The sequence below is a fragment of the Centrocercus urophasianus genome, unplaced genomic scaffold (assembly GCF_019232065.1).
Source record: "Centrocercus urophasianus isolate 14NV4802_14NV808 unplaced genomic scaffold, USGS_Curo_1.0 seq_15, whole genome shotgun sequence".
Taxonomy (NCBI): domain Eukaryota; kingdom Metazoa; phylum Chordata; class Aves; order Galliformes; family Phasianidae; genus Centrocercus; species Centrocercus urophasianus.
Window position 1 is genome coordinate 20122791 of NW_024884697.1, and position 11219 is coordinate 20134009.

Here is an 11219-nt window from a genome sequence, read left to right on the forward strand (position 1 = left end):
ATTGAACTTTCTCATCAGCTTTAGCTGTTAGAGGATCCAGAGATTTACAGACAAGACTTTGAAATGCTTTGCTTAATACTAATCCTTTGGCTACTGAGCAGCAGGAAGTGGGATTGAAAACACAGTGGAGCTGGGTCTAACAAGCAACAGAAGGAAGAGAGTTTGTTTTAGAAAGGATGAGTTCTTATCTCTTCATACCACGATGTTTTACATTGCAATGAATTTATTCAATATTCAAGTATGTGAAACTGGCATGAACTGGGACATAGCAACTGCAGAAAACTTTCTCCAAAGAAGAAGAAAGAAAAATCGAGTAAGCATTATTTTCAAATAAGTGTTATTCCAAGTGTACTGAACAGTGAGTGTAAAGATAGGAAACAAGGAAATTCAACAGAAAATAAAGGAGAGAGGAAACTTTCAGAGAACAGCAGCAAGGATGTAGTGATGGTAGAGAGGCTTGATGAGATTCTTTGCTGCACACCCTGCTCAGATAGTTTCCTACATACTAAATACCCAGGAAGTACTGTGGCTTGTAGAAACATCCACCCGACAAAGGATCACTAGGTCTGAGTTGCTTTAAAAACGTAGAGCAGAATTATGTTATAATAATACAATAATAAATACAATAATATAATAAAGATCATAATATAATTAGTAGCTTTTTTTGTGTCACTTTGTTGTTTTTTCCCAGAAAAGGTATGGATGGGCCAGAGAATTTCTTGTATGTCAGAGCAGTGCCGTAACATAGTTGTGTCCTTTCTTTTCTGATACAGCTTAGATGACAAGTTAGAAATGCTGCTAGAATTTTTTTACTAAAAGGGCAAGAAAACAGAACAGTGAAATCTGCTGACCAAATAGATTTGAGTGCGGTCTTTTGCTTCCTTCTGTTTACAAATAACTCCTTAAGCAACTCAAAGCTCCTCTGAGCCAATGTTTCAAGCACCAAATATGATCAGTCACACACAGGATGTGTATTACCAGGGAATGTTGTTTTTAACTGGGGAAGGCAGCAGTGTTCAATGCTATTATGGCATAACTGTGCTTTAATATGATACTTCATCTTGAAAAATACTCCGTCACCGTTTACTGTGTTAAAGGTGAAAAATCCCGTAAGAAAGTGGAGCAGTGATTGAGTTTGACGTAAATCCACAATTTAAAGAGAGGTCAAAGGTCATATTGGCATGTCACTCTTTAGATACCCACTGTGCTGTGCTCAGGTACCCTTGCATATTTACTGTTGTCTGTAAGGTCTCACTGCTCATAATGCTACAGTTTTCTTAAAGTCAGATGATTAGGTTTGATTACTTTTCTGCTCTATGCTGTTCTGTTAAGGTGGGCAACCAGCAAAGCAAGTAGTGGTAAAATTAAGGAGAAAGGTGTGAAATGATCTTCCCCTAAAGGTCAGTGAATTCATTTATTAGCAGTGTGCTGCTGCTTGGGTTCTTTTTGCAGGAAAAAACAGTAAAAAAAAAAAAAAAAAAAAAAAGATTGAAGAGCTTTGTTTGAAAGCACAGGAAAGGTCAGAAGCTTCACATTAAACCTTGAAGGACAGTTCGGAATGAGAAGTGCCTGTTAAATATCTAACAGTGCACTTCTAAAAAAAAAATCACAGAATCACAGAATGGCCAGGGTTGGAAGGGACCTCAAGGATCGTAAATCACCAACCCCCTGCCACAAGAAGGGCCACCAACCTCCATGTTTAATGCTAAACAAAGCTGCCCAGGGCCCCATCCAATCTGGCCTTGAACACCTCCAGGGACGGGGCATCCACAACCTCTCTGGGCAGCCTGTTCCAGCACCTCACCACTCTCTGGGTAAAGAATTTCCCCCTGATGTCTGACCTAAATCTCCCCTCCCTCAATTTAAAACCATTTCCCCTTGTCCTGCTGTTATCAACCCTTTCAAGGAGTTCACTCCCCTCCTGTTTTTAGGCTCCCTTTAGGTATTTAAAGGCTGCAGTGAGGTCACCCCACAGCCTTCTTTTCTCCAGGCTGAACAAGCCCAGCTGCCTCAGCCTGTCCTCATAGGGAGGTGCTCCAGATATCCAAAAAATCAGATACCGTAGCCTGAAAATTTTCATGGAAACCTATTGCTTGCCATGAGCTATGTGATTTGGTAATTTATAATTTCTTTAATATTATTTCAATCTGTATGCAAGTGATTAGCTAGACTACCAATTCACTAACTTGTTTGCAAATTAGTTCAGTTCTTCTGGATCCATGTCCTGGAAATTGTTTCTATTTGACCTGAGAGAGATCTGTTTGTTTTTCTATTAAAAATTGAATAGCGGAAAAAAAATCTTGCAAAAATACCATATCCTCTATTGAGGATACATTCTTGTACTCATCCAAGCGACTAGAACTACTCACATCAAGTCATTTTTTTCATCACAAAATGATACCTCACAAATATATCTTTTCACAGCAATCTTACAGCATTGTAAAAATAGCAATAGTTTTCAAAGCTCATCTAGCTTCTCTAAGGCCTGGGGAAAAAAAAGGGAATGCCTTTGGCCTACTTTTCAATCTGGTTAAAGAGATGGCTGATCTGATGTGATGGGGCAGGGAATTCTTAACTCATTTCTTAGTGGCTGTAGTGAAGGTACTCATAGCCTCATTTTACATATTGAGGTCATTGGCTAATACGTGTCAGGAAAGCATGGAGCTGTACCAAATACTTTCAAGAGCACATGCAGCAGTGCAAATCAGAATTGGAAATCAATTCCAATTGAAACTGACACAAGGAAAACTAAAGCAGAGGGAAGTGTGACAGTGATATATTCTGCTTTTTGTAATTCTGCTTTGGTAGAGAATTCTATTCTGAAACGTAAACCAAATAATAACTAAAAATTCACGACGACATAAAGATTAATGAAAATACTCAGGCCACAAGAGACAGTATACTGAATGTGTATTTATTTTTGAAATCACAGAATCACAGAATGGATTGGGTTGGAAGGGACCTCAAGGATCATGAATCGCCAACCCCCTGCCACATGCAGGGCCACCAACCTCCCATTCAATACCAGACCAGGCTGCCCAGGGCCCCATCCAATCTGGCCTTGAACACCTCCAGGAACAGGGCATCCACAACCGCTCTGGGCAGCCTGTTCCAACACCTCACCACTCTCTGGGTAAAGAACTTCCCCCGACAGCCAACCTAAATCTCCCCTCCCTCAACTTAACAACATTTCCCCTTGTCCTGCTGTTATCTACCTTTCAAAAAGTTGACTCTCCTGTTTTTAGGCTCCCTTTAGGTATTGAAAGGCTGCAGTGAGGTCACCCCACAGCCTTCCTTTCTCCAGGCTGAACAAGCCCAGCTCCCTCAGCCTGTCTTCATAAGGGAGGTGCTCCAGTCCCCTGATCATCTTTGTGGCTCTCCTCTGGACCCTCTCCAACAGCTCCCTGTCTTTCTTGTACTTTGGGCTCCAGACCTGGATGCAGTGCTCCAGATGGGGCCTCACAAGAGCAGAGTAGAGGGGGACAATCACCTCCCTGTTGCTGCTGGCCACCCCTCTTCTGATGGAGCCCAGGATACCATTTGCTTTCTGAGCTGCAAGAGCACACTGCTGGCTCATGTTAAGTTTTTCATCCACCAGAACCGCCAGGTCCTTCTCTGCAGGGCTGCTCTTAAGGACTGCTCCTTCCAGTCTGTATGGATGTCTGGGATTCCTCTGGCCCAAGTGCAAAACTCTGCCCTTTGCCATGTTGAACCTCATCAGGTTCACCCGGGCTCACCTTTCTAGCCTATTGAGGTCCCTCTGAATGGCATCCCTTCCTTCACCATGAAAATTAACTTGTTTTTCTTAAATGTTTCATTCTTCTGGCTTTTTTCTGACATACAGTATTTGTAGATTCCCAATCCAGCCAGCCTCTGGATTTTCCAGTTTAGCCTATCCAACAAGGCTGTAAGCTAGGTATTTTACAGGAATTGAAGTCTTAACCATCTGTGTCAGCACAGAAGCTGCACTGCCTGGAGACTGATTGCTTTCGTATCTAAGAAGCCATCCTGATCGCTTCAGGTGATAAGAAATGCCACCAATGTTCATTAACAGTTCCTCCGTGCAGTTTTCCCTATCTGTATTGATGCAGCTGGAAGACTGTATTGTACAGTGAGTTGATGTGCATGCTTGCTGCCTTCCCACGAATACTGGTGCACTCTTAATAGCCTTTGAGTGCTTACCAACAGAGTATTTCAATTAGGACACACCAGAACTCACCTATTTTTCCTCAATCCCATTCAGGAAGGTTGAATATTAAAAAAAAAAAAAAAAGAAAAAAAAAAAAGGAACAGTTGGTCATGATCAAAATAACAGAAGCATATTAAAATCTAGTCTACAATAGCTGTGTCTGCACAGTTGCAAAATGTGCATTTGTGAAACATGTAACGCCAGCTGGTGCAGCGCCTTAATTCCTCCTTTTCAATTTGTGCTTACTTTCAGGTTTTGTACTGCAGTAAAACTATTTTATCCTCAGGTTTTTGTTTTTGTTTTTTTAAAAAGTTCTTGGTTAAAAAAATGATATTTCTGATTATGATCTATGAGTAGAGAAAAACAATTGCCAATTGTCACTGTTGTTTTTTTTTAGAGGACAGTAGAGAATTAGGAGCTGTAACATGGGGTCAATTGTTATATTTTCAATAAACCTAGCCAGTATGCCACCATATTCTGTGGCAGGCTAGAGTAGGGGGTGGGATATATATATGCAGCATTGTTACTGCAGACAAGTCCAGCAACGTTATGACTTAGTCATACTGTGTTCACAAATTACTCTGAAGCAAGGAATGAAGCTGCGCTTCCAGTCTTCTACAGGAAAGGAAGGTCCTACCTGAAAGAACAAGTGTTTTCTCACTGTCCTCTTGTCATACTACAACTGCTACTTTTTTCAATTAAAGAAAAAGCATTGAAACTTGTCAAGACTTTTGTAGTTGTAGTGGTGGATCTGTAATATGCTTAAGGCATAGAGCTACAGGACTGATAGAAAATGCCGAGGTGCCTCAAAACAGTACGAAATCTTGACTGATACTCTTGCCTAATGGAGAGGAGAGACATCAGTGAAAATAACAAATGTAAATATTTGATTGAGACTGAGATTTTATCAGCGTGAGTTTCATGATGGTACAGCCTCCCTGCTCTGAAGACCTGAGAATTTTTTTTAAACCAAATCAGGAATAAAGAAGTTTATTCAACTTTGCTGAGAGTACCGAAATCTACATCTATGCAAATTTCTGCATCTTTGTGCTGATATCACAGTGGAACAAGAGTGCAAAGCCCATTTCTGTGTCTGGCTGTGGGGTTTCACAGAATCACAGAATGGATTGGGTTGGAAGGGATCTCAAGGGTCATGAATCGCCAACCCCCTGCCACATGCAGGGCCACCAACCTCCACGTTTAATACCAGACCAGGCTGCTCAGGGCCCCATTCAGTCTGGCCTTGAACACCTCCAGGGACGGGGCATCCACAACCTCTCTGGGCAGCCTGTTCCAGTACCTCACCACTCTCTGGGTAAAGAACTTCCCCCGACAGCCAACCTAAATCTCCCCTCCCTCAACTTAACAACATTTCCCCTTGTCCTGCTGTTATCTACCTTTCAAAGAGTTGATTCCCCTCCTGTTTTTAGGTTCCCTTTAGGTATTGAAAGGCTACAATGAGGTCACCCCACAGCTTTCTTTTCTCCAGGCTGAACAAGCCCAGCTCCCTCAGCCTGTCTTCATAAGGGAGGTGCTCCAGTCCCCTGATCATGGTCCTTCTCTGGACCCTCTCCAACAGCTCCCTGTCTTTCTTGTACTTTGGGCTCCAGACCTGGATGCAGTGCTCCAGATGGGGCCTCATAAGAGCAGAGTAGAGGGGGACAATCACCTCCCTGTCGCTGCTGGCCACCCCTCTTCTGATGGAGCCCAGGATATCATTTGCTTTCTGAGCTGCAAGAGCACACTGCTGGCTCATGTTAAGTTTTTCATCCACCAGAACCACCAGGTCCTTCTCTGCAGGGCTGCTCTCAAGAACCACTCCTTCCAGTCTGTATGGATGCCTGGGATTCCTCCGGCCCAAGTGCAAAACTCTGCACTTTGCTGTGTTGAACCTCATCAGGTTCACCTGGGCTCACCTTTCTAGCCTATTGAGGTCCCTCTGAATGGCATCCCTTCCTTCCACCGTGTCAACCACACCACTCAGCTTGGTGTCGTCAGCAAACTTGCTGAGGGTGTACTTGATTCCATCATCAATGTCACCGATAAAGATGTTAAAGAGCACTGGTTCTAAGACAGACTCCTGGGGGACACCGCCACCTGGAAATAGAACTATTAATCACCACCCTCTGTCTGCAGCCTTTGAACCAATTGTTTATCCATCAGGTTGTCCACCCAGTATAGAATTAGAATCATAAACTCATAGAAGAATTGCTCAGTTTGGAAAAGACCTTAAAGATCATCGAGTCCAACAGCAACCTAACCATACTACCCTAACTCTAACAACCCTCCACTAAATCATGTCATGAACACAGAATTTAAGCCAGAAATACTGTAGATCTTCCACAGGTACAACATATTACAAAACCTTGCTAGCGCTCTTTAAGTTGAAAACAAACAACCAAGCTAAAATAATGCACAACTAAACTGCTACAGATGATAGGAAATATGTCGTATATTCCTGGGATGGGAAGGAATTTTGGTAGGCGAAATTCCCAGCTGATACTAGGAAGAGGACCACTATGGAATGCACAAAGTCCTAAGTGTCTTTGATAAAATGACCAAGCAAATAACTCTTCATGACTCTAAATCCGGTGACTAAAGATAAGAAGGAGAGGGTGGCATGCTGACCTGTGACTGGTGCTACTAGGAGAACCAATCTACATTGCCCCTGCTGTCTATATCCCTTCCAAAGAAGGTAAGCAATGAAATGCACCCAGAAGCCAAGTAATTCAGAGTTAAAAAAAAAAAAAACAACTACAAAAACCTCACCTTTGTTCCCCATCCCTCCAATTTGGAGATAAGGATGTGAGTTGACCTCAGCTGGCTGGCAGCTGTCAACTACATCTTTGCAGCTTGTCCTTCCTATACAGATCCCCTGCTCCAGGTTGGCTCTTTTCCACAAGTTGCAGTGCCTCTCAGAAGCCTAATCCAGCACAGTCTGCCTGCTGGCCACCATGCTTTCAGGAACATCCACCAACTCTATCTTCTGTAGGCTTCAGGGGAATCTCTGCTGCAGAGCCTGCAGCACCTCCTCCTTCTTCTCTGTGTCTCATATCTCTAAGGCACTTTGCCTTTTCTTAAATACATTTTTTTCAGGGCACTGTGGACTGTGGGGTCCAACTGTGCCTTGTCGCAGGGCCATTGGAGCTGGCTAGATCCAGCTGTGCCTGGCATAGGGCAGCCTCAGCCTCTCTTCACAGATGCCCCTGCATCCTCTGCCAGCACCTGGGCATGGACCAGCGCTCTGTCTAAACTCTGTAGACAGAGAAGCAAGCTCACAGGCACTCTGTGAAGCCTATTTACATGTCCTTAGAATGACCAAGGGTACGAAAGGCTGATGGACACAATTTTCTTTCTGTACCTCTGGCAGTATTCAAGCTCTCAGGCTGATAAGATACTGACATCTTGCTATTGCTGGCTCGGTTATTCTGATTTAGTTAAAGAGAACAGCATGAAAATTGACAGTATAGTAAATAACGCTAGAAAGCTGTTAATTCGAAAATCTTAGCCTGTTCAGTGATGGAGCTGAGCCAGGCCGTTAATGAGAATACGGTTTCGGTAAACAGAAATACATTTGGTCATGATCCATAAATGGCTTTATTTCTCAAACTGAGAGCAGAAATTATGTGGGACAGAAATGTGCAGTGTTCTACACTTTGTTCAGCTGTCTGAAAAACACGTTATTAAATACTCACATCATTCTTCCCTGTAATAGATGCACGTAACTTAACTTGTAGTTGGCAGTAAAGGACTTGGACATTTTAATCAAGAGAAGAACTTAACATTTAAGTCCTAATTGTGCAAATAACCCATCTGGTTTGAACAGTTCAGAACCAAAGTGATATTTTTAAAGCTAAATCAAGCCCTTAGAAATTAGACAATCTGTTGCCACTTCTACCCAGCTGTACTTCAAGCGATGGCACTATTATCCACTAACTCATCTACAACTAAGCAACATGCAAGTGGAAGGGCTTCAAACGACTGAGCAAATATTGGTGGTCGATGTGCGGTTGGACTGGATGATTTTGGAGGTCTTTTCCAACCTTAATGATTCTAGGATTCTAAATGATTACCACATTTCTTCATTTAGTGGTACTATCGCAGTGATACTCACTGAACGTTGTTTCACTTATAAATGTGCAAAACAAGACATTAGGAAATTTTCCACAGCTTGGACATGGATTTTATCATTACTTGCAGGTACTCCGTAGTAAGTGCTTTTCATTTAAGTAAGATCTTCTTGACAAACACTCTAGCACAAACCTTTGACTCTTCATTCTGTAATGGGAATGTCGTCATCAAGTATCTGAAAGATATTTAAGCTTTTCTTGTTTATTCTCATTGTTCAGGTTGTAGTAAGATGTTTTCAAAGGGAAACCAAATTTAAAGACAGCTGTACTAGTTAATGGAGATGCCTGAAAGTTGGATCAACAGAAAAGAGACATAAAAACTATCCCAATTACATTTTCTGAAGTTCTTCTGCATTATCATCCAGAAAAACTACCATATTTATTTTATGTTTTGCCATAGGCTCATTCATTTATCTAGCCATGTGTACACGTAGGTAACATCTAAAGTTAAATCCTATGCTTCAAAATTTACCAGTAAGTTCTGATATTCAAGTGGAACAGATGAATTAAACAAGTGGTCGAGCACAGTTCCTCAGTACTGAAGAAATCATTATCTGAAATAAACACTCACTTTAATTCACTATGGTCATACTTCAAAATTAGCTGAGAAGATACACAGAAAAGGAAGGAAAAAAATCTCACACAACAAGCTGAAAGGAAGTAAGTATTAGTTCTAAAAATTGACTTTACACAATTAGTATGTATTTCATTGTAATTTACCTATCAGCCTGAAAAATCATGTTTTCTTGTTAGAATTACATCTGAAGTATTTTCTATTTGATCTCCATGGACAGAAAATATCTAAAAAACATTACTTTTGAGGCAACCAAGCGAGGAACCACAGCCAGTTGTGAATCCTTTGTGCTAAGCTACTCACAGCTATATAGAGGTAGTTCTTACCATAGATTGGGTATGAATATGATCAGATGAAACAGAAATGAAACAAATGAAAGCAGGGGATGGGAAAGAGGAGATATCAAGTTAACAGTGTAATTAACAAACTTGCATTGCAACTACAGAGCAGCTCACCCTGAAGGGGAATCATTCTGTTTCAAGTCTACAGAACACAAGAGATTTTGGTTTCCTGTCTTAGCTAAAGATACATAGTGTTTCAAATATTGCTTATCCCCCACTTGAGAAAGTGACTATGTTTTAAAAGGCACTTTCAGAAGAGCTGTTCAGCTTGCTTTCCAGAAAGCTGGCTATGTTTTTGCACTATGACTTTGTTAGAACCTGTCATTCAGAGCTCCAAAGCATTATTCCTTTTCCTGATATGGGATCAGGTGTAACAAGAATTTATAGTGTCTTTCATCTTATTATGGGCTAAATCTATTCAGATGTCAGGTGGTATAATAAGTTAACACTATTTAACTTCAGCACTTCACCTTCTGAAGATAAATCACCAACAGATCTCTTTGCTAGTCTTTTAAAAGAAATGGGTATGTATATCTACTTGAATCTTCAGTGTTAATGCAATTCATTGATTCAGTTAATTGTACATTTGCACTTAAGGAAAGACTAAGATCCAGATTTCTGAACATGATGAATTGTATATATCAAGCCACTGTCAGAACTGGTTTCATGCAAGCAACTACTGTGTTCAAGAATTTCAGTACTGATTTGGACTATCATGAATAATGGATTGGTGGTAGCTGCTATTTGTGATCTCCTTTTAAATCGATAGGCTAATATGAATGCATTTGTCTGAGGCCTTCACCTAATCCCTAACAGAGAAATGTGACATAAACTCACTACCTGCAAAATCCTGATTCACTTAAAACTTAAAGGTGGTCCTGGACCTTCTGGGATTATAGTGCATACAAAAAAGCAAAAGAAGTGCAAAAGAAGTGCAAAAATAGTGCAAAAGAAGCTAGGAACTTGAATCTTTACAACTTTTTGATTGTGCTCTATGTCAGGCAGGAATCAATTTTTGAAAGTTTGCCCAATGTTTCGAGTGCTGGTCTTCATTTTCAAGCAAGCTAAAGGTTTTCTTTATGTCAACAATCTTAGAGTTTGAAGTGAGATTTACACATCCCTTCTTTGAATGCTAATGAATAATCACCGTCTTTAACATTTTATCTTTGGAAATACAGTAAAGTGTCCTCTTGCTCCTTCCTAAAACTCAACAGGCCTTATTCATCCTTTCTATAATTGTGGTGGTTTCAATGCAGTTAGATTACAAATAGGTTGGACAACTCATGTGAATCAGATGCACTGTGTATGGGTCTTTCTACATAATGAATGAAGACTTACAACTATTGTATTTAGTAATAAAGATTTACTGTTTTCTTCAAAATATTCCAGCTGATTGCTGATTAGACATTTGGCCTTAACAACAAAATTTTATATGAACACAGAGAAAAGCTTTAATTAATATGATCTTAATCTTTTTACAGTGACAGTTACCAAACTATCATGGGAAAACAAGTAAGGATATTATAAAAGTAAAGGGAAAATAACTTTGAGTTTTATTTAACTGGCAAAAGGCTAGAGCCCAATTCTCACGCATCACTGCTGGTAGCCTGAATTGTCGTCACTGGATTCTAAAAACAATTGCTGCCCTCTCTAACTTCTCCACTGAAGGACATAAGCATTATCAGGCTATGCATAGATACAATTATTTCTAAAGATGTAATTTCATAAATCGTTTATGCCCGAGGTAATCCATAAGGCCACCCGAAAGATCAACTCTGGTCGTAAATTCCCAAGCCCACATTCATTTTAGTAGTAAAAAAGATGCATGATTTGGCTGATCAGTTCCCTGGCGCAGCTCAAAGCTAAGCTTACTAGAGAGAGGAAAGGAGGAAAAACATGGAAGTGATCTGTGCTGGTATAGGGAGAAACCATCTGTTTTAGTAACAGCACTGTCTTAAGGTCTTAAGCAATTAAGGCAATTAAAT